This window comes from Panthera onca, chromosome B4 (assembly GCF_046562875.1).
Source record: "Panthera onca isolate mPanOnc1 chromosome B4, mPanOnc1 haplotype 2, whole genome shotgun sequence".
In the NCBI taxonomy this organism is placed as follows: Eukaryota; Metazoa; Chordata; class Mammalia; order Carnivora; family Felidae; genus Panthera; species Panthera onca.
The window spans coordinates 99,754,338-99,779,298 of NC_138345.1; the positions used below are offsets into that span (position 1 = coordinate 99,754,338).

The following is a 24,961-nucleotide window of genomic DNA, read 5'->3' on the forward strand; positions in this document are numbered from 1 at the left end:
TTGCAACCTAATCAAAAGCTTTGGGAAGTAGGTAGCCCAGGATACCAGATTTTGGGCATTTCACTGTCTGTCTCTGCCTGGAAGATAATGACTACCATTCAGAGATATCAGTTTCAACCTTGGTGATCTCAACTTCAAGGGGTTAGACAAAAACATTATCTTAATGAAAGGGAATAGTTGATATCAGTTGAACATTTACTGTGTGCCAGCTACTGCTCTTAAGAATTTTATACTCTTCTGCATTGCTTGAGATAAATAGGAGTGTTTTCTTCTCCTAATTGATATCTTTCCCAGTGTTCTCTGTACACATCACTACTATTGATCCAGGTGTTCGCATCAAAATCCTGAAGATGTCCTCAATTCCTTACTTTCATCATACCTTAGATGCATCAGCAAGTCTTATGGGCTCTACCTACAAAATATATAATTTCACAATTTCTTAGTTTTTTGTGGTTCCCACTCTATCTCTTACCTAATCTACTGCCGTAGCCATTTAACTGTTCTACTTCTTCCATTTATCAACTAGAGTGCATTCTCTATGTAGAAATGAGAGTGACCCTGCTATAAAGTGTAAGACACATTATATCCCATCATTCATCCTTCTTACTCTCCTAGTGGCCTCCAGCATCCATTCCAGTCTTCCAGTGTGCTTTCTCATCCTGCAGGGAGTGGAAAGCTAAAAGGCAAGTTTCTTAGACTCTGTTGCAGACTTGGACACATAGGAGAGATTAGGAGGGTGGAGGGGCAGTAGAGTCATGTTCTGGCTGCTTGGACTGTGGTCACAGAGACCATGCTTGAATTGGTGTGGGTGTTAAGAGATGGTTGTGGTGGCAGCAATGAAGGCTACCTGTTTCCTGGGGGTCACAGCCACGGCATCTGTTCTTGAAATTATCAGTTCCTTTGCAAAATCTTGATTGCCCGTCTTTCTGATAGTGACAGAGGTAGTAGCTTTTCTGGCAAGCTCCTTTGGGGGTAGTGTTCTGAATCTCATTCCTAAAGATCAGCTTACAGCTTGCTTTATAGCCTTTCTAATGGTTTTATAAGCACCCAAATCCCTTTCTCATTAAATAATGACAGTATTTTCTTTTTCCTGTGACTGAAACTTAACTGATACACTTCTAATCACACTTAGAGTCAACCTAAAGCCCTTACCAAGACCTACAAGCCCTGGATGATCTGGCCCTTAGCTACTCTCTCCCACCGACTCCACTTAAACCACACTGGACTTTTGCACTGTGCTCTTAGTTTGCCCTTACTTAGGGCTTTTGCACCTACTATTCTTATTCCCCTAGATCTATAGCATGACTCATTCACTTTTTTTCATGTCTCTGCTCAAACACCACTTCTTTAGAGAGGTCTTTTCTGACTACCTATCTAAAATATTGCTCTGTCACTCTTGTCTCTTTATCTTCCTTTATAATTTTTTCATTATACTTAGTATCTACCGTTGTAGTATATATTTGGTTAAAGTGTGTCTGACCCACTGGAAAATAAACTCTCGGTTTTGCTAATTGCTATATCCTCAAGAGAGTCAAATGATTCTTGGCAAACAGTAAGTATTTCGTAAATATTTTCTGTACAGGTTCCCATTTTACAGATGAGGAGACTTGAGGCCAAGAGTGATCAAGTAACTTGTCCAAGCTCATACAGGAGTGGAAGCCTGATGTGGGAGCATTTAATATCCTCTCAAGCAGGATACCACACTGCCTGTCCAGTATAGCTTGCCTCCAGTCAAGTGCTTGCAGACCCATCTGAAGAAAGACCAATAACACACCGTTGGGGGATAGAAGGCAGGTACAGCAAAAAGGTTGAAAAAGAAAGGGAACAAAAATGCTTAAGGATTTGCCTGTCCAAGAGAGGGATGTCCTGACCCACAAACACAACTGCCTGCCTGTGAGGCAGGCACATCCCTGGGGTGGGGGCCAGGTGGCAAAAACGGAAAAAGAGAGATGGCTCGGTGCCCTGTGGGACCATCCAGCTAACTCCCCAGCTGAGCCTGATTCTAAAACCACCCATTCCTTTGCTTTCTAGTCTCCAAATATACTGAAATGGCTTCAAAATTACCCTACCCCACTCAGCACCTAGACACTCTCTAGGTTGTTGTGGATTGTTCAATACTACAAGGGCTGATCTTTACTCTTCTTTATTCGTTTTTCCTTTTTAAAAACTTTTCTTTCTTTTTTCTTTTTTGTTCTCTCCTTATAATTTAATGAACAAAAGCAGTTCAATGCTAATTTTACAACATATTAAAGTTCAAAAATAACGAAAGAGTTAACTTGTTCACATTTCCACTTCAGGCCACCAGAGAGGGATGTTGATGGTTTTGTATCATCAGTCCCTTTTGTCGCTAGCTGAGGGTCAGGATCTCCATCATTTTCTCTCGCATGAAACCTTATTGTATCTTTCTGGGAGTCACTCTAGCTTGGCAGAAGTTCTGGAATCAGACAATCCTCGGTTCAAATACTGGCCTACAAGTTTCTTACTTCTCTCAGCCTGATTCCTTATCTGTGAAATCAGAACCAAAATATCTTCCTTGGGGGCACCTGGCTGGCTCAGCTTGTAGAGCATGTGACTCTTGATCTCAAGGTCATGAGTTCAAGCCCCACTAATGGCGTGGACCCTACTTAAAAAAAAAAAAAAAAAAGTTAGGGGCTCCTGGGTCGCTGAGTCGGTTAAGTGACTGACTTTGGCTCAGGTCATGATCTTGTGGTTAATGAGTTCGAGCCCCATGTCCGGCTCTGTGCTGACAGCTCAGAGCCTGGAGACTGCTTTGGATTCTGTGCCTCCCTCTTTCTCTGTCTCTCTCTCTTTCTCAAAAATAAATAAACATTAAAAAAAATTTTTTTAAATGCTTAAAAAAAAGTTAACAAAATCTTCCGTTTGAGATTTGTATCAGAGATCATGAACATAAAGAACCTGGCACAAGTAATAAAATATAAACTACCAAAGGAAAACAAGCATTTTTCTCTTTTTCCTCCACGTTAAAGCATAACATGAAATGATTCTTCCTGTGATTGCACATGGAATTAATTTGCACATTTCAGTTCCTGAACCATACGTGCTTTCTACTGGAGATTATACATACTTTAAAAAATTTTTGTTCAGTGCCTGTTGCAAGATATTTCTCTTAAATATGTTTTAAATTGATATTCTATTTTCTTTTGTACCTGAATTTTCTAAAAGCAAGACTTTTGTAAAAATAAGATCATTTTTGGTCTGAATTTTAATTTTATCATGTAACACTGTGCTAGTATAATCCATTTATATTTAGACTGAAAAACTCCACTATTGTTTTCTCCCAGAATGAAGGCAGATTAGTGAAAATAATATTATATTGGGAGCAATAGTATTCTGATGCTCCATGCTGACTTTAGTGCCTTCCTTATATATTTTTTTATTGTAAATGCTCGACACTTAGGATGCAGGGCAATGGACACTCTTAAACATTCTGATGGAAGTATTAACTGAAGCAATCTTCTTGGGAGCTACTTGCCTTAAGAGAGTTCTTTAAAATTTATACCCTTGATTTCAATAATTCCACTTATAGGAATTTATTCTAATAAAATAATCAGGGTATGGTCAAGTATTTTTTGAACATGGACATTCATCAAAGCATCACTTAAAAGCAGAAAAGAATTATAAGCACCCTAAGTGCTTAACAATAGAAGAATAATTAAATAAGATAAATATTATATGTCCATAAAAATCATTTTGGTCCTGGAACATTTTAGAATATAAGTTTAAGAAACAAAACAATATATGATTATATAGGGCTGTAATATCTGTAACAATATAAAGTTATATATATATATATATATATATATATATATATATATATATGCCACAATCCCAATTTTGTAAAGAAATAACTACACATATAATGCATAGAAAAGTGAATGAGAAAAAATACAGGAAAATGTTAATAGTACTCATACCTGGGTGGTAGAAATTTTATTTTTTCTTTGTCATTTTCTGTATTTTGCTAATTCCCTACAATAAAAGCATATTATTTGGATAGGAAAAGAGTTATAAAGCAGAACAAAAAATAAATTTAAGGGATTTCATTTAACCCTTAACTAGAATTTAAAGCATCAAGTAGCAGGGTAGAGTGCCCCCAAGCTGCATGTAAGTCCTGCTCTCGCTGCAATTGCTTCTCATCATATCTTTCTGTGAGAAGGTAACTGGTTCTTGATACTATCAAGTCTGAGGCAAGATGAGTAAGGCAAGAGGGCACACAGAATGCCCAAGAATGCCCAGTGAGTGCTGGCCTCTTCCACGCTTAATGCCCTAGAGAGAGCCATTCCTTACCCTGTATACCCAATTAAACAGTCTGTGTTCATATCTTCTGCTATAGACTGAATATGTTCCCCCCCAGATTCAGTTGTTGAAAAGTACTATCAAATGTGGTATTATTAGGAAGTGGGGCCCTTGGGAGGTGATTAAGTCATGGCGGTGGAGTCCTTGTGAATGAGATCAGTGCTGCTCAAAAAAACCCTCAGGTAGCTAGCTCCCTTGCCCTTCCGCCATGTGAGGATGCAGCAAGGAGATGGCCGGGAAGCAGGTTCTCTCCAGACACCAAATCTGCCAGCACCTTGATCTTGGACTTCAGTTTCTAGAACCGAAATAAATTTCTGTTTTTTATAAGCTACCCAGGCTATGATATTCTTTTATAGCAGCCCTAATGATGAGCTAAGACATTTTCTCTCTCTCCTTCCTGGCGCTTTCAGTTTCCCTGAGATCCACTAGTGTCAGCCAACTGCACTAGGCACCAGAAATATGAAACTATACCTGCTGCCTTCTTGGAGTTTGGGAGAGAGAAACAGAGAAGAAAGAGTAGAACGAGGTGCTGACTACCACAAAGAGGCCGACCCCGGCGTCCTACAAGGGCTCAGAAGACATCTGAGCCCTGCCCGTAATTACCAGGGAAGGCTTCCTGGAAGAGTTTATTTATATTCCAGATTTACTCCTTTACTCCAAATGCACCCATCTCTGACCCCTGAAGCCCCACAACATAGCTTAAAAATTCTTGAACTTGTCTTTAGTCAATTCCATCTCGCAATCTGCTTAGCGACTTCTGAACCTTCACCCTCTTCCCTGACATAGCTCGCAGACTTCTTAGCCTCAGCAGTCAAACCTGTATTTCCAGAAAAACGTGCATTCTTCTTCTTGTTTGCCACTCAGAATTACATAATTGCCACCTTTCCACTTTTGCCTTTGCTACCAAGAAACTCAGAATTAAAATTTAGACTTCAATTATTATTAGAGTGTTATACCAGATTCCCTGCCTTCTAAATGAATTATGGTTTTTAATAACAACGATACCACTATTTCATTAGTAAGACTGAGACCATCATATGTCAATTATCTCTACTTTTTTCCAAACCCACTACTTTCCTGTATTTGTGCTTTCCTTCCTGTCCTCTAGTCTCAGGGGAATGCACTCAACTATATGAGCCCTGCAAGTGAACGCTGATGGAGTTTCTTGACTTGGTTTCCTAGCCTCTCTAGTCACCTTGCTATGTGACTAATTCTTGCTATGTGCTATGTGACTAATTTGTGTGTCTATAGACACACAAATAACTTCTGTCCAGTGGGAAGACAGACAGCCCCTCTCTTCCCTACTGCCCAACTCCACCTCCCCCAATCCCATGGGAAAAAGCCAGTTTTGCAGTCATTTGTTAAATTCATTTCAATATTCTTTTACTCCACATAAATTTGTGGATCTCTGACTGAAGATTGGTTGTAACATTACAGTTTCCTCATTAATATAATGTAATCCAATATTATTAATATAATAATAATCTTTACCTGTCTTCACTTCGTATCTGTATGAGAGTTGATTTTACTCTTTTTGAAAATTATTCTTACCATGTAGATAAGCTTTTGAAAGATGAAGTCTGTATTTTCGAGTTCTACTTTCTCACTTTCGAATCACCCATTTAAATCTATCTTCTGCATCCTACCCCACATAAAATGTATACATATGCTCATCAACCCTATACTGAAACCATTCTGAAAAAGATCAGACAAGGTGAACATTTTTCAGTCTTGTAATTTGCTGCATTGATAGTGTTAAGATCTAAGTGATGTTTACCGGTGGGAAAGTCTATCTCAGGACCTCATTTGTACAACCAAAGCATCTGTTCCAGCACAGATGTTTCTGACCTTGGTTTCAGTAATTTACGTGATTCTTTCTTTCTTCTTTTTTAATTCTGGAGGAAGAAGCTGGGATAAAACAGTACAGATGTCAGTGTAACCACAACTCCCTCTTTCTGTCCCTCTTTCTGGGCTTATAAAATTGCCTCATCCTGTTAGGGAGAACTGCCCCAGCTATGCAGCTGAACAACACTAAAGCTTTATGCCTTTGAAAAGTAATGTGGTCTTTTCCTATAACGTCCTGCATATTTTCATAATTCCATTAGTGTTGATGTCCTGTTTCAGATGGAATACCCCAGAGCTCAGACCTCAAATCTCTTCTCTATCTATACTCACGCTTAGGCGTTTTCATCTAGTCTCAAGACTTTATATATAGTCCCTTCACTGAAGACTCCTAAATTAACTTCTTCAGCCCAGACTGTTCCCTTGAGCCCTAGATCTGTATATCCAACTGCCTTCTCAGTGTCTCCTCTTAGAAATCTAAGTGACACATCTGACTACTTAACATGTCCAAAATTAAGGTCCTGATCTTCCCCCACCACCTTCTAAACCTATTCCTCCCCACAGATTTACCCATCTCAGCACAAGGCAACTTCACCTTTCGGGTTGCTTGGGTGAGCAACTAGAGTCATGCTTCATCACCACCCTGACTCCTTTCTCTTACTCACATTCAACCCATCAGCAAACCCTGTTGGCTGTACTTAGAAAATGTGTCAAGACTCCCACCCCTTCTCACCACCACTACTGCCACCACCCAGTTTCAAGTGGCCATTGTCTCTTGCTTAGATAATGGCCTCCTAACTGGCCTCTTTATTTTGGGGCTTGCCCTTTTCATCTATTCTCAACATGGCAGCCAGGACAATTTGTATAAAACACAAGTCAGATCATGTCACTCCTTTGCTCCAAACCCTGCAGTGACTGTCCATCTCAGAGTTAAGGCCAGAGTCCTTAGAGTAGCCACCTCCGATCCCTATCAGAATCTGAACATCATCTCCCATTTTCACTTCCTTACTGTTCATGGCTCCTTGCATGTCCTTGAATGTACTAAGCACACTCTCACCTAGAGGTCTTTGCACTCCTGATCTCTCTGCCTGGAAGGCTCTTTGCCCAGGCATCTGCAACGCTTGCTGTCTCCCTACTTTCTGGTCTTTGTTCAAATATCACTTTCTCAGTGAAGCCTTCCCTAACTTCTGTATGTAAAATTATAACTGCCCACTAGCTCTGCCCTCTAGCCCTCCCTGTCCTGTCCTTTGCTTTTTATTTCTTCATAGCTCTTGTCATCACCTGACATTCCATGTATTTTACTTTATTTGTTTATGGTCTATTTCCCCAAGGAAGGCTATCTACAAAGCAAAACCGACCAGGTTTTTTCCTTAATACAAGGCAGTATAATGTCATGTTTATGACCCCAGGTTATAGATATAGAGTCTATATCTCTGTGTATCTATATTTAGCTGTATCTGTATATAGCTATATCTCTATCTCTGTAGACTTTCTATGCCTCAGTGGTTTTTTTGTCTATAAAATGAGGATAATAAAAGTACTTTTCTCATAGAATTGTAGTAAGGACTAAATAGGACAATGCATATAAAATGCTTAGAATAATGCCTGGCATGTGGGAAAATGTACAAATGATAGTTTACTGCCTTGGTTTCAGGGCATAGGGGTAGGGCAGGGATTTGATGTTGTTTCCTTCTCAATTCCTTTTTTTCTTCTTCTTTTTAACTGTCTAGTATCAATTTGGCAATTAAGATGGATAAGTGAGGATTGATTTGAATAGCTTTAACCACCGTTTATACTTGGGCCCAGAGACACTGTAGAACACCCAAGCAAAAATGTGTCCTCTTTGCTCCTTGGGGCAGATGGTAGAACACAGCTAACAGTAACTCCTGAGTTTTGTGCATTTTTAATTCAGGCAGTGAGTGGCTGATTTGACGTTTTAGGTCTCCACTTCATTGGCCCATTAGCCCAACATGAGACAGGTGTTCACCTCTAGTTCCATCACTATGGCAAGGGCATGGAGGCATGAAACCATGGAGGCATGGGGTCACTAGGGACCTGCTCCCACTGTCACAATATGGACTACTTCAGCAGAGATAATTTCTGAAATAAAGCAATGAGGAGAAAAGAATGCCATTGGTATCCACTGCATTGGTATAGTATTATTTCAGAAAATGTTCATGATTTTCCACATTTACCAGATTGAGTCAAAATGGTAAGGTGTACCCATAACACATTTGTATATTTCAGCTTCTTCAAAGAGACTCTGTATCTTGAGTATTCAAAAAGCTCTAATTTCTTAAATATTTTACATGGCAAATCCTATCCTTTGAGAAGGATATTTTGTTAACTTGGCAAATGGAGTTTTTTTAGTTGTTTTTTTTTTTTCTCCTTTGTTCTGTATGTAGATTATGAGAAAACTGCAGCTACGTCAGGAATTGTATGGCTTGGGAGCTGATGTTTCTTCATCTTTCTGTTGATTAGTGAACGTTTTAATATCTGGATTTTTGGTAAATGCAAATTAAAATTTACTTATATCTTTATAAATGCAAGTACTTGGTGCCTAAGCCAGCCTGGCAAGTGGTACAAAAGCATTACAACCACGAACAAAGACGAGAACAGCCAGACTTCTCTCTTACCTGCTAGGAAGTTTATAGATAATAAAATATAAAAATAAAGTTTATTTCATCTTTCTCAGCATGAGCTTATGTATTCTTTCATGAAAAGTGCCAGACTGAGAACTATATGTCTTAAGATCTAGCAGCTACTATCTGCAACACTAGACAAGTCACAATTTCTCTGGCTTCAGTTTTCCCGTTTGTAAAATCAATAGATTAGAATAAATGTCTAAGAGTCCTCCCCGCTTTGGAAATCCATTTTGCTAATTGTGAGTTTCAGAGCAGGTGGGTAAACAGTTGTTTATAGGACTGACACCTACTATAAAGGCAGGAAGCAAAAATAGCAACAAATCTTGAATTCCTCAAAATACAAGCAGACAAACTGTTAACAAGCAAACATCAGTTTATTTGAAGTCACTGGGGTCAGGGAGAACAGTGCCTTAACAGAATCAAGAGGGAGGAGTCAGAGAAGGATGGTATAGGATTTGGGAAGTCTGGACTTACGGGAGTTATGACAGGTATCACAAAGTCAGGGCCAGATTGGGATTGGGCAAGTTTGTGAAATGATAGTTGAGGGTTGGTGGGCATAGTGAGGTGTGAATCTTGAGGTGATAAATAAACCACGGTTTGATAAGGGAGACGTTGTCTCAGATAAACTCATTTGCAGGGATTTCCTAAAGCCAACAGTGAAGTTATTTATTGGCTCGTGGTTTTATCTTCCTTGGGCAAAGTTTCCTGGAACAAATAGCTAAGTCATGTTGACACATGTGGCCTCAGTTCTTAGCCCTTCTAGCTGTATCAGATTGATGCAGATGGCCACAGTTCTGAACTTTAAGTTGATGCAGAACAAAATAGCCTGCAGCAAAAAAGGGTTGGATGAAAGCTCTACTCCTGGCCTTTCTTGAATTCTATACTCATATATTCAACTTGCAACTTGACATTTCTTCTTGGGTGTATTATATATTTATCAAATTCCAAGTATAACAAATAAATTCCAAAGAGAACTCTCCTCGATATTCTATATTTCAGCAAATGGCACCTCCACCTACCCAGTTACTTAAGTCAAAACCTAGGCACTTCTCTTTTCCTCATATCCTCACATGTCTTAACAAGTCTTGTTGGTTGGATCTCCAAAATATATACCAAACTCAACCCCTTAACATCTTCAATGTTAAAACTAATTCATTCCATCTTTATGTCTTGTCCAGGCCCAGAGTCATTGTATAATATGTCACACTAGTTTATTAAACTGCATGTTTATTCCTGTGTCAGGGCTCTTGTACTTGTCTAGTCCATCTTTCCTCTATATCTTCCCATAGCTCCTTCTCATTGTTGAGATCTCATCATTGAGAGCCTTTATTTCCCCAGAGGAATCACTACCTTACGTTAGCCTTTCTCCTCTCATCACTCCATCCTATCGTCCTATATTATTTATTTTATAGTAGTAAGCAATTTCCAAAACTATATCATTTTACACTTTGTGTCCCATCTGTCTCTACCCAATGAATACAAACTCCATCAGGGTAGAGATGACACCTATTATATACCAGACCCTATATCCACACTTCCTTGAATAGAACATGGCACAAAGTAGAATCCCAAGAAATAACTGTGAAATGATTCAACAAGAAATTTTCAGCAAAAACGAATGAATGGCTGGATGTAAGTAAAGATTAAGATACTAATTGTTCAAAAAGTAATAACCATTTAGTGGTAATATAGTCAAAGATGCTAAGTATATAATCTCTATATCTTTATTAATGGCTTAACACACTTATCACTTAAATTATGTTAATGGCCATTTTTCATCCAATGAATCCCAATATTAAAGGATGAAATTCATTTCATGATGGAATTGAATACTATCAGAGTCATAATTACTACTTAAAGAGGCAGGAAAAGGGGGTGCCTGGGTGGCTCAGTTGGTTCAGTGTCCTACTCTTGATTTTGGCTGAGGTCATTATCCTGGGGTCATGGGATCGAGCCCCACATGGTGCTCCATGCTGAGCATGGAGCCTGCTTAAGATTCTCCTTCTGCCCCTCCCCCACTCATGTTCTCTCATGTGTGTGCTCTTTCTCTCTTTCTCTCTGTGTGTGTGTCCAAAAAAAAAAAAAAAAAAAAAAGAGGCAGGAAAGGGAGAAAGGTTAGTAATGAGAGGTTCAGGGAACGTTGGAATGGTTAACTAAGTAGCTCAGAGCTGAAACCAAAATCTCTAGGAAAGCTAGGCTTAAAACTTAAAAACCTCCCAGACTTAAAAGTATTTATTTATTTATGCAGATGCTAAATGTTAGAATAACTTCCTGGGTTTTGCACATATATTTGAAATGTTATTTCTATACCTCAGAATAGCAAAATTAAATTTTAGTGATTAAAATAAAAATACTAATTTTTACAAAAGCTCTCCTTATGCAACTTAGAGTTGGATTTCAGTTGATGATGGGGAATGCAATAGTCTGGGAAGTAACCCCTGGGATGGTATAATGCCATTGAGTTATACAGGTCAGGAAAACATAGCGCCATATTGGAGGAGACAAATGCCTAGTGAAGTTCTGGGAACCAAGCATAAAGATGAGTCCCAAAGAGCTGATAGAATTCAGGAAGCTTTTCACCTTCATACAAGCTTTAACCAGTTGAAAGCATATTTTTTTAAACCACAGAACTAGGCCAGAAACTCCTTCACAAATATTGATTGAACATCTACTTACTGTATTCCAGCACTGAGATGGCGATGAGAATATAAAGACTAAGACAAACAAACTGCGGTTGTTGACCTTCTGGTGCTTACTGTGTTAAGTGACGACACATGTGGAGACCTAACTGGGGTCTAAATCATCTAAGGCCTCATGTCCCAACCTTCCAGGTTTGAACTTTATTCTGAGATCATCGAAAAGCTGTTGAAGGATTTAAGCAGCAGAGTGGCACAATTAGCTTTTTATTTCACAAAGACTAAGTGGTCTGTTAGAATTTTAGATGGTGACTGTGGGTAGGAGGTTGTAGTGGAGGTCAGAGGCAAAGAAACTGAGAAACTGCTTAGAAGGCGACTGCAGTAAACCCAAGCAAGGAGATGATGGTGGCCGGAACTAAGAGAGCTGGCTGCACTAGGGATGGGGATACACAGATGGAAATGCTAAGGATGTGGAATGAGCAGGACCCAGTGAATGGTTTGATAACAGAAAGCACCTAATTGGGAAAAGGAAAAGTCTAGGTTGAAAACGGTTTGGCAGAGAGAAGGCAAAAAGTTCACTGAAAGGATTTTGGCTTTTATTTATGTGTTTTTTAAAGTTTCACACCCTGGTGTGAGGTAACTTTTATTCCAAACAAGCCTTTAAAAGAAATCCCCACTGTATTAATTTATTGCAAAAAATGTACTATTATAAATTGTGTTTGTGATTAGTAATCAGCAAATAGTAAGAAGGGTACTTCTTTTAATTACAGATTTTCTTACTATTCTGCTTAAGATTTTGAACTCAATTAATTAAAATGTTTAACAAAAAGACTAGTAAAGATACCTGTACTTTATGTGTGTACACTAAGTAAACTCTGTGTAGTTCTCAAATTTTAAAAGAATGGTCTGAATGTAAAGTCATGGGTAGTAGTGATAAGACCACCACATGGTTTTTACACAGACCAACTCTAAACTATCCATATTTGAAATGTCCTAACCACAATCTTTTCTAATTATTATGTTCTCAAAAAGTACCCTTCGATTAGTCACATAGTTACATTTAGTCAATTCTTTCATGCACCAGCATAAAGCAGTTTTAATAGTTTCTAAAATTAAAAAATAACACAAATTGTACTTTTATTTATAAAAGAAGCAAATGAAAGAAACAAGCCTTTCTCACCAAAGACCATAAAAAACCTAGGAATAAATCTAACCAAAGGGGTGAAAAATTTATACACTGAAAACTGTAGAAAGCTTATGAAAAAAATGGAAGAAGACACAAATATATGGAAAAATATTCCATGCTCCTGGATTGGAAGAACAAATGTTGTTAAAATGTTGATATTACCCAAAGCAATCTACATATTCAATGCAATACCTATCAAAACAGCACCAGCATTCTTCACAGAGCTAGAACAAACAATCCTAAAATTTGTATGGAATCAGAAAAGACCCCGAATAGCCAAACCAATCTTGTAAAAGAAAACCAAATCTGGAGGCATCACAATCCCAGACTTCAAACTGTATTACAAAGCTGTAATCATCAAGACAGTATGGTACTGGCACAAAAACAGACACTCAGATCAATGGAACAGAATAGAGAACCCAGAAATGGTCCCACAAACATGGCCAACTAATCTTTGACAAAAGAGTCTCTTCAGCAATTGGTGCTGGGAAAACGACATGCAGAAAAATGAACCTGGACCACTTTCTCATACCATACACAAAAATAAACTCAAAATGGATGAAAGACCTAAGTGTAAGACAGGAAGCCATCAAAATCCTCGAGGAGAAAGCAGGCAAAAACCTCTTTCACCTTGGCTGCAGCAACTTCTTACTCAACACGTCTCCGGAGGGAAGGGAAACAAAAGCAAAAATGAACTATTGGGACCTCATCAAAATAAAAACCTTTTGCACAGCAAAGGAAACAATCAGCAAAACTAAAAGGCAACTGATTGAATGGGAAAAGATACTTGCAAATGACATATCAGATAAAGGGTTAGTATCCAAAATCTATAAAGAACTTATCAAACTCAACATCCAAAAAACAAATAATACAGTGAAGAAATGGGCAAAAGACATGAATAGACACTTCTCCAAAGAAGACATCCAGATGGCCAACCGACACATAAAAAAATGCTCAACATCACTCATCATCAGGGAAATACAAATCAAAACCACAATGAGATACCACCTCACACCTGTCAGAATGTCTAACATTAGCAACTCAGGCAACAACAGATGTTGGCGAAGATGTGGAGAAAGAGGAACCCTTTTGCACTGCTGTTGGGAATGCAAACTGGTGCAGCCACTCTGGAAAACAGTATGGAGGGTTCTCAAAAAATTAAAAATAGAATTACCCTACAACCCAGCAATTGCACTACTAGGCATTTATCCACGGAATACAGGTGTGCTGTTTCAAAGGGACACATGCACCCTAATCTTCATAGCAGCAGTATCAGCAATAGCCAAAGTATGGAAAGAGCCCAAATGTCCATCAATGGGTGAATGGATAAAGAAGATGTGGTATATGTATACAATGGAGTATTACTCAGCAATCAAAAAGAATGAAATCTTGCCATTTGCAACTACGTGGATGGAATTAGAGGGTATTATGCTAAGCAAAGTTAGAGAAAGACAAAAATCATATGAATTCACTCATATGAGGACTTTAATATACAAAACAGATGAACATAAGGGAAACAAAAATAATATAAAAACAGGGAGAGGGACAAAACATAAGAGACTCTTAAGTACAGAGAACAAACAGAGGATTGCTGGAGGGGTTGTAGGAGATGGGTAAGGAGCTAAATGTGTAAGAAGCATTAAGGAATCTACTCCTGAAATCATTGTTGCACTATATGCTAACTAACTTGGATTTAAATTTAAAAAAAATAAATTATTTAAAAGAAAAGAAACAAGCCTTTCTATTTAATTCATAGATATATAAAAGTTATTATTATTACTATATAATATTTCCTAATGGACTTTCTCTACCAAGTCATGATAACCCACAAGAAACCTGTGGTTGTGTCTATTTACATTTTTAGCAGAATTTCTACATTTTATGAATATTTCAACTCGTATATTATAATACAAGAAATTTATGTCTTAACTCATTAAAAAGATTTTCTAAACAAATGGGCATTGACATAAGTGTTCATTATGTAGTTGTTGTGTAGGCAGTAAATTGGGCAAAGGTGAGTTGAAGCACATAAGCTTGAAAATAGAGTTTCAGTTCATTATAAGTTTATAAAATCTGTATGAAATGGATGCATTGATAGATATACAAAATCATCTTAAGAGATGAGCTCATTGCCTGAACAAACCCTGAATAGGGTCTAATTGATTGTATTAATATTTTCAAAAGATAAGAGTTAATAAACATACAAAATGTGACAATAAAGACAAGCCAGGTCCCCAGTATTTAGTTGTCTCAGTTCATGGAGAGTGGGAGCCTATGGATAGGACTCAACCTGAAGGCAGGCTTGGGCAGCTTCAGAACTTCCTATGGAAGGGACTTATAGAAGACATTGCTTCCATCATGAGAAGCTGGGAACCTGTCTTGAAAACTACATTTGCAAATCAGCACACTGTTACATCTCACTGCAATTTCATTGTTATTTAAATTGCTTTATGGGGCACCTGGGTGACTCAGTTGGTTAAAGGTCCGACTTCAGCTTAGGTCACGGTCTCATGGTTCATGAGTTTGAACCCACATCAGGCTCTGTGCTGACAGCTCAGAGCCTGGAGCCTGCTTCAGATTCTGTGTTTCCCTCTGTCTCTGCCTTCCGGCCACCCAAACTGTGTCTGTCTCTCAAAAAATGAATAAACATTAAAAAAATTTTTTTAAATAAATAAATTGCTTTAGGGGTGCTGCAGGATATTGGGGAAGGCTAAAGGGCTCTCAAACCATCCTTTGGTGTGCTATGTTAGAGCTGAATATCTCAGAATATCTTGGGGTTACTGGGATTTAGAGTAATGTGCCTTCATATCCAATATCTATTATACCAATTATTAGCATGTTAGTTTCATAAAATTATTCAATCTTCCTGAATTTTGGTTTGCTTATCTATAACTGGGTATAATAATATCTTGATCTTGGTTTGGTTATTTGGATCAAGATTGTGTAAAAATGCCTAGTGTGTAGCAAGCAATGATTAAATAGTAGTTATTAGTATAATAGCTTAATGCATCAAATACTTGTCATCTTGCCACTCAAAAAATTTTCTTTGCCCCTGTATTGGTTTCCTGTTGCTGCTCCAACGATTTACCACAAACACACTGACTTAAAACAACATAAATTTATCATCCTACAGTTATGGTAGTAAGAAATAAAAAAAAGGGTCTCCCTTGGCTAAAATCAGCATGTTGACAGGGCTTTGGACCCTTAGAAGCTCTAGGAGAAAATAATTTCCTTGTTTTTTTCAGGCTTCTAAATACTATCCTTGGTTTGGGGCCCCCAACTAGCAATGATGTCATGTGGACCTCTGCTTCTGTCATTGCATCTTCTTCTCTGAGTCTGACATTTCTGCCTCTCTCTTACAAAGATTACATTAGGCCTACTGAATAATTCCCAATAATCTTATAATCTTCCCATTTTAAGATTATTAATTTAATCACACCTGCAAACTCCCTTTTGCCATGTAAGGTAATATATTCACAGGTGTATTAGCCAGGGTGCTCCAGAGAAATAGAACTGATATATGTGTATATATATATATATATATATATATATATATATATGTGTGTGTGTGTGTGTGTGTGTGTGTGTGTATGTGTGTGTGTGTGTGTGTGTGTGTGTATATATATATATATGTATATATATATATATATACATATATATATATATATGTATATATATATATATATACATATATATATATACATATATATATATGAAATTTATTGTGAAGGCTGTCATGTCCAAAATCTGCAGTGTGGACCAGAGTGGATGGTGCAGACTTAAGGCAGACTTAAGGCAGTCTGCTGGAGAATTCTGTCTTGCTCAGGAAGGCTAGTCTTTTTGTTCTGTTCAGGCTTTCAACTGATTGGATGAGGCCCACCCACCTTATGGAGAGCAATCTGTGTTCACCCATTTAAATGTTAATCTCATCCAAAAACACTCTCCTAGATGACACATAAAACCATCGCAACAGGTTTCAAGGATTAAAATTTAGTATCTTTTGGGAGAGGGGTGATTATTCTGCCTCACTGCAAATATCTATCCATATATTGAGCTCTGTGCTAACCACTAAATCTATAAAAACAAGTTAGCCTAGTTTCTGCTTTTAAGGAACTCACATTTGGTGGAGAGGACACATAAATTGATAAGTACAATACAAAAGAGTAGGTGTAATGATACACTTGTGCTATTATACTATGGTAATACAGAAGAGAAGCAAGTTATTCAGCTTGGGGGTGGGAAGTGCAGGTGGAGAAGATGGGGGTAACAAAGAGAGCTTTCTAAAGGGGATAATGCTTAAGCTGAATTTTAAAGGATATGTGGGAGTTTAAAAAGGGAAAAGGCATTGCAGGCAAAGGAATCAACCTGAGCACAGAGAAATAACTATTCCTCTATGTATGATTCTAGTCACTTTTTCATGATAATTTAACTTCACTTGAAGCTTTTTTTTGTTCTATAAAGAAATAATATGCTGGCCAGAGAACTCAAGGGCCTAGTTCTCTTGGCAATAATATTTTTCAGTCTAACTGAATAAATTGCCCTTCAGGTGTTTATACCATTCTCTGTGGTATGTATGGTAGGAGCTATTGGTTACTGACCATACAACAATGTTACCCCTTATCCTTCCTAACAGAAACCCAATTTTATTCAGAGATTTGATAGCAGAATACTCAGGACAGGTGAGTCCCTCATTAGCCCCAGGGGACAAATTGTGAGTTTTTAATTCAATGGAAGTAACTCAGTGGAAATATCCATTCCTTTTTGCTGTGATTCCCTTAGGGGTGGCAGGTGACATTGTTGTTGTGGCCATTGAAACAAAAGAAAAGAGAAATTGGCTGGGGAACTTCTAGAAAATATTTTTCTTCCTAATAGAAAGATATATATGAGGAGAGGTTCTTGGTCCTTTCTGGTTTGTCTTTTGACTTTGTCATTTGCAAATGTGATGTCTGGAGCTGAGGAAGCTATTTTGTTACCATGAGGAAAACACTCTTTACACCAAGCATGAGACCAGAAAGATGGAAGGAGCCTGGAGTTTTAGTGACAGCTTGAGCAGCTAGACCAAAGGCACAGGGTGGAAGCCAGGGAAGATTTTATGTTGAGTACCCTCAGACATCTGCAAAATAACCAAGCATTATCTAGATTAACCTCCTGTACATTATTTATAAAAGAGCATTTGTTTTTTTACCTTATTATAGACTAATTTGCCAGATGCCAGGAGGATGTAGGAGAAAGAAATAAAATTCCATCCTAAAAAAGGTATATTTATTTTATTTTATTTTATTTTATTTTATTTTATTTTATTTTATTTTGAAGAGTGTGCATACGAGAGAGTGAGCACACGTGAGCAGGAGAAGGACAGAGGGAAGAGGGAGAACAAGATTCTTAAGTAGGCTCAGTGCATAATGGAGCCCGTGATGGAGCCTGTTGTCATGGGCTCACTGCAAGGCTGTATCTCACGACTGTGAGATTATGACCTGAGTCAAAATCAAGAGTGAGACTGTAGCAGGATTCTCACATAGACAGATGGGACACCCAGGCTTTTTTTGTCTAGGAAGCAACTTTATTTGTCATGCTGGCATGGGCTCAGTGGGTTTTTACCCGAAAAACTGAGCCCCGAGTACAGCAGGGTGTAGCCTTTTATGCAATTTCTACTTCTTTGTCTCCCATGTATGGTGACATATAGTCTGATTGGACACAGTCCGGGTTATGAGAGGCCTGAGAAAATTAAAACTTAAAAGCTTAAGTTACGGGAAACTGAAACCTAACCAAGCTTAACCAGCTTGTTCCGCTTCTGTACAATTGCTTGGCGCGCCCATGTATTCCTGATCAATCATTGTTGCCTGGCACATCCGTATATTCCTGATCAACCATTGTTACTTGGCACATCCGTGTACTCCTGATCAATCATTGTTGCCTGGCACATCCGTATATTCCTGATCAACCATTGTTACTTGGCACATCCGTGTACTCCTGATCAATCATTGTTGCCTGGCACATCCGTGTATTCCTGATCAATCATTGTGATACCCGTACCCCCGGTTGTGGTCTGACCTAAAGGCAGGAACCAATCGAATACTGTTAAGTGTCCAACTTTAACACCAACCAATCGCAGCTCTGTAACTGTGGAAAATTCCTGATTTCCCCATGACTTGTTTGTACCTGTCTATAAAAGGGGTGTAAAAACCTCTCTCAGGACCTCTCGGCGTCACCAGCAACGAGGGCGCAGAGGTCCAGGTTCGAACCTGCAATAAATGACCCTTGCTGCTTAGCTTTGACTCTGGACTCTGGTGGTTCGTTTTTGGGGGTCTCTTAGACTCTGGGCATTTCAGTTACAGAGTCATGTCAGAGCTGCGCATATGTGTATAGGAGTTGATTGGGCCACTTTGCCTTTCTTTGTTCTGAGGAGGCCCCCACCACGTTCCTTAGGGAGGGGCTCTACCACATTCCCCCCCTTTGATGCTCGGACTCCCCTATTTCGGGGTCAAAGAGCACCATCTCGGTTAGAGGTTTATATTTCCATAACATCATCACATGCGTGGCCATTTTCCTTTCGACCATTACCTCAGTGAGGTTGGAGATAGACCGTATAACCAGGGGAGCTAGGCAAGGTGGAATTAAGCAAGATCCCCAAATCAAGAAAATAATACCTATGAGAGTTTTGAATCCCCTGAGAGTTGAAAAACCATCCTCCAAATAACTCCCCAGGGTTCCAACTTTCCAGGTCTGGACTGGGACATGACAACCTTTCTCATTTGATCCATGATCTCCTCCATGACTTTTTATTCATCATCTATCCATAGAGAGCAATTGCTCAGGTTAAACTTTCTACAAACTCCTCCCTCAGAAGCAAGTAAGTAATCTAAGGCCAAGTGATTTTGACAGATAGCATTGCACATTTTGGTTTCCTGCTTGGCTAGTGAGTTAAGAGCTCTGACAGTTTTATTGGTTATAATTACTACAACTATGTGCAGTCTGATTATGTGGTTTAGCATGTAAATGGGGATGCGGTAGCCCGAGGACCCATCCTCTGCCCAGGTGGCAAGGCCATAACATTGGATTATATGCTCAGAGGCCATTCATTATCTTTTCAATTGCCAAGTTGTAGGGCATGTCATTTCCTTTGAGTCTCCGGTCCCCATACACTTGGACTCCCAAATGTTCCTCCCTGGTAGGTGAGAGCAGGAAGAAAGATGGCAAATAGTTTCCAGCACACATGACCCTGACAGGCCTGAGGGAAGTACTGTACAGGCTGTCCTTCCACATATCCAGTATAGTCCACCTGGGGCCCTTCATTTGATGGCTGCGTCGACATTGTCCCAGGCTTCTCAGAGAAGAAGAAGTTAGACAAGGGGTGGGGATCTGGCTCAAGGTTCTCTGGGGACCCCCACCATTGGGTTTCCTGGGTGGTTGAGTTATAGTCTAGTCATGTTAAGCTTCCAACAGAGACGGTGAACTTCCTTCCCCACTGGGCAAGGCATTTTTTCCAAGAATTGAGGTTTTGAGGAGTCAAACCCCAGTAGTAGGACTGGGGTATTCTGTTCCACTGTAAAGTTTGTGGAGATCTAATTCTCTAGCCTCCCATAGCCATTGATCCCCATCCCCCCCCCCCCCCCCATGCTGGTTCCTTTGCATACATAACAAAAAGACATCTTTAGAGTCTGGGCTATAAACTCTGCTAGGGCTCGAAGCGGAGTTTTTGTAGTGATGGAAGCAGGAGAGGACCCTTATCCATTTCTTCATAAAAGGAATGAAAGACCTGGTGGGTTGTGGCCTTATGGTTATGTGACAGTAACTCTCTTAAAATCCAACACGGTTCCTGGGTCTGTGCCCTGCCCATAGATAAGTTTACCAATCTGGTGATCCGTTTTTCATTTTGAGTCTCCTGGGTCAAGGATGGTAAAATAAATGGGGCTACAGGTTCCTGATTGGTAGTTTGACTCAGCCACACCCTTTTGGAGGAGTTCTGTTTTGTCTGTTTTGGAGTCTGCCAGGTGGTTCATGTGACACAGCTCCAATAAAGACAGAAGAGTTCCCGTGCCTGGGGCCAGGAACCACACATACCAGACCCCTCACACATGTATTTATCATTGAGCTGGTACTCTCGGTCCCATGTCAGACCTCCACATGGCAAACCGTATGGCAATATGTCACCTGTGGCTATACCTACATCAGAGAATATAGACACCGGCCAATTTGGATTGGTAATTTGAGTTTTGTTAATTAGTCAACCCACACTGGCGGTGCCTGTCTTGGGGTGACTCCGGACCTCTAGACATTCCTCTACTGGGGAGTGCTGTGTGGGTTGAAGCAAGTGTATTGATGTTCTCATTGGCAGATGGAATAGGTGGTCTTATTGTGCCTGCAGGTCCCCAGGATCTTTCCCTGACAGGAGAAGTGTGTATGGTATAGTAAGGTCCAAGCAACTCCCTGGCCTGACCTGGTTATGCGAATACATGGGTCACATGAGGACCATTAGAATCTGGTTGCTTCCAGATTAGAAGCAACCAATACCAACGAGGCATCCTATCCACAAAAGGAAGATGAGTGCTAGCAGAAACCTCTCACCACACCCCCAGCCTGCTGGGGCAGCCTCTACCGATCCTATGGCAAAAAGTAGAGCAAGAATCACAATAACAGTGAGAAACAAGGGGTAATAGCGCATCGCATTAAGGAAACAGATACAGAAAAGAAGGACAGTCTGTTTGTTCCTCCGTACCACCGATTCCTCAAGCTTCTGCCGTGCGTAGATTAGTCAGCTTCCGGAGTGACTAAAGCAGGGCGGCAGTCTCCTGGAGCCTCTGGAGTTGCAGAATGCTTCTTCCATATGGTTAGCTTGCACGGCGTTGATGGATCAGGAATGCACTCCCAGTTTAAAGACGCCAGCTTCACTCTGCTGTGGTGAATCCAGGGACCCACTCTGGCCACTTTACTGCAGTAGGGATGGACAAAATGACAGTGAACGGGCCCCTCCAGAGGAGTTTTAGGGGTTGGGCATTCCATTCCTTCACCCATACAGCATCTTCTGGTGCAAAGGGGTGAGCGTCTGTGGTCAGACTCACAGGTAATCGCTCCCTGACCCAGTGGTGTAAAGTGCTTAGGGTAGAGCCAAGGACCGGCATCTATTGCCTTAGGGTTAGATTGCCTATCTCATTTAGATCCCCTCTTATGCCCTTGATAAATGGGGGAGGGCACCCATAAAGGATTTTAGAAGAGGAGAACCTCATCTGCTTCTTCAGCCTCCCACTTGCAGCTGCAGTCTGCCTCCCTGAAGGTCCCTTATCTCTCCCTGCCTAATGTTAACCTTTTCCCTATTCATTCCTCCCCCTGGAACAGGGCCCCTAACTGACGTTAGGGAACAGGGATGATGACTGTTCCGGCTTCTTCAAGCTGATAAGGGACAGTGTGGGGGTACGGCAGTTAGAGTCTACCCAAGGGTTGGTTGATATGGCCCACGGCATGGTTCTACAGGCAGGCTGGCTGGCATGAGGTGGCGCCCACATCGGCAGACACAGAGAGAAAAATACAAAGTGAAGATTATACTGACCAACAAGATGGTATCTAAAGATAATGTCCCCCCCAGTTCCCAAACCAGTGAAACAATCCAGGGAACACCCTGACTTTGTCCAGTTATGCCCAGATGTCATCTATCGGTTCTAAGACTCTGAGAATTATCAGTTAGATTGAAACACATGTCCGGGGATCTCTCATAACCCAGGTGATGGAGGAGCAGTAAGTAATCGATGGCGGCTCTCTTCTCCAAGAGTCCGGTCCTAACTATATTTAATTTTTTATTAAGCATCTAATGCTTGTGAGGTGTTAGAGTTTTGCTGAGCATAAGCAGCCAGTTTGCTTTATTTCGAGGTGTAAAACTTTTTCAGGAGCTGGGAGTCTTAACAGAGAAAAAGGCGGCCGTTTACCATTATTAATTTGCAAATTTTTAGGTAAGCTGAACCTGGGCATTATTTTATAAAGCAGAGATTTTATTACTTCTTGTGCCTTTTCCATTTCTTTTAAAGGGAAAGACCTCTACCCAGTTAATAAAAGTATCAACTCATACCAACAGATATTGGAATTCCTTTGACCTTGGCATATGAGCGAAACCTAATTGTCAGTCTTCACTGGATAGCCTCCAGTTCCTTGATTGCCTAGGAGAGCAAGTTTGTGGTTGAGAGGATTGTTTCTAAGACATACTTCACAAGCTGATACTACTTGCTGAACTGTCCTTAACAAATTTTTCCTGGTAAACATCCTTTGGGCCATTTGATAAGTTCTATCCCTCCCTAAATGAAAGGCCTGATGCAGTGCTTTAATGATCTTTTAGCTCTGTTAGCTAGATAATAGTAATTGCCCTGCTCTGTTTGTAACCATCCTGAGGGCTAGACAGTGTCCATGAGTAAGACCCCAGTTTATTTCCTTGAGAGAGTAGGTGGGATTGAGTCTCCTTTAATAATTGATGTAGTGGGCAAGCTATTTTCCTGAACCCCAGTATCTATAGCATATAATATCCAGTAATTCCCCAAAACTCACACAATTGTTTATCTGTTCTGGAGTTAGTAGCACTATAGTCTGTAATTCAGTTATAATGTCCCTTCCTAGCAAGGGAGTAAGGCTTTCTGGTATTATCAAGAAAGAATGAGAAAAAATTAGTTTTCCCCATATACATCCCAGGGGCTGAGAGAAAAATTTAGTTATAAGTTTTCCAGAGAAGCCTCTAATCGTCATGCTGCGTTTGGATAGTTGGCCTGGAGTGGAAAGGAGGACAGAGAAAGTGGCTCCATTATCAAGAAGGAAATGAACCAGCTTTTTAGTTACTGGAGTTTTCCAGAGTTACCTGAGGCTCCAGGCTTCCAATAGACAGTGGGTTCCCGGGTTCCACCCCAAAAAGCCCCAGACCCCATCAGTCCCTTTCAGGGCAGTGGTTATCTGAGCCCTCACAGACAGAGGTCCCCGAGGGCATTCAGACTTGCAGTGATTGTCTCCACACAAGGGACTTCTGTTGTCCCTTCTGAGGGCAATCTCGCTTCCAGTCCCTGACTGGCCACATAAGTGGCATTTGGTCCCAGGACCTCGGGAAGCCTGGTCTGACGTAGCGCATAACTAAAGACTCAGATTTTTCTTAAGCCTCCTTTCCTGTTTTTGTTTGTTTGTTTTGTTTGCTTGTTTTTATCTTGGTTGTAATATACCCAATTGGCAGTTTGTAAAAACAGCTCCAGGGTTCCTTCCAGGCCAACAGCCAATCTTTGCATTTCCTCTGAATATCTAGGGCTGATTGAGTGATAGATTTGTCCTCAGCCTTAGGGGTGTCAGGGGAGATAGCCATATATTTAATGAGAGGCTCCCTCAACCTCTCCAGGAAGGCCATTGGACTCTCATTCTGTGTTTATAAAATAGCGGCTAATTTAGCATAATTTAAGGGCTTAACCTTGGACTTCCTTAATTTCTCTAAAGCACAAGCTTAGAAGTGTTGGCAATACCATTTCTCAATGGGATGGTCATAGTCCCAATGACGATCTTGGGATGGAATTACCTGGGCCCCAGTAGGAAATGGGAAGTTCCCTATAGGACCTCCAGCCCCATCATAATTAGTGAGTTGGGGTTTTTTTTGTTAGAGTTTATGGATCAAAATCATCCCAGCTTTTCAGAATGCACCCCAAAGGAGTATTGGACTTAGTTGGGGAATTGCCTGTCTATAGGCAAAAGGAGGAAGAGGCATCACTTATCTTAATTTTCCATAGCTAGCCAGGAGAAACCTCATCTCCTGGCCCTGCGTTTTGGCTGGCTGTTCGACTGGCAGCCAAAAAGTTTGTCAGTCTTGTGAGTTGCGGGGGGCGTTTGTTCTTATCCAGGCTTGACCCTGCCTCTGAGAGCTGACCTTGTCTTCGCTGATTTCCCCTATCCCTCCGTTTTCTGCCTGTGGGACTTTGGGGGTATTGACTGTGGCCAAGCAAGATTTCCCTGGTTGTAGAAGGATGCACTAATTTTATTTTGGCCCAACAGTAATCATCTTTACAAATATACTTTAAAAGGTTAGCAAAAACCATTTTTTGGTAAAGATGAAATTGACCATCAAGGGGGCTAAAAGGGCCAAAGTCAAGGTCTGTTCCCTTGCCTTTTTCAACAGTGCCACGTAAATATGCTCCAGTCACGTGGATATCCATTGTAGAGTATCTAGGTTGTTACAAATTGGTATACACTGGGCTAAGTGTAGCAAAATGGCTCCTATGTACTCCAGTAAAAGCCCTTTATATATACATGGTCATCTGTCCCTTATATGGCACAGGCATCCATTCCTTTGCTAAACAGAAACAACACAAATGTAGAGCATTTGGAGGCTG

At 40.2% G+C, this 24,961-nt stretch overlaps 1 long non-coding RNA gene across 3 annotated transcripts in view; it reads left to right on the top strand.

The window, feature by feature from the left end:
* Positions 1–24,961, top strand: part of LOC132694047 (uncharacterized) — a 166,148-nt gene that overhangs the window by 107,041 nt on the left and 34,146 nt on the right. The window contains exon 4 of one of the 3 annotated variants that reach the window (XR_009617133.3): positions 1,583–1,794. The exons of the other annotated variants lie outside the window; for them this stretch is intronic. This is a non-coding gene — a long non-coding RNA (uncharacterized LOC132694047). The remainder of the gene's footprint in view (positions 1–1,582; positions 1,795–24,961) is intronic. 3 annotated transcript variants of the gene reach the window in all.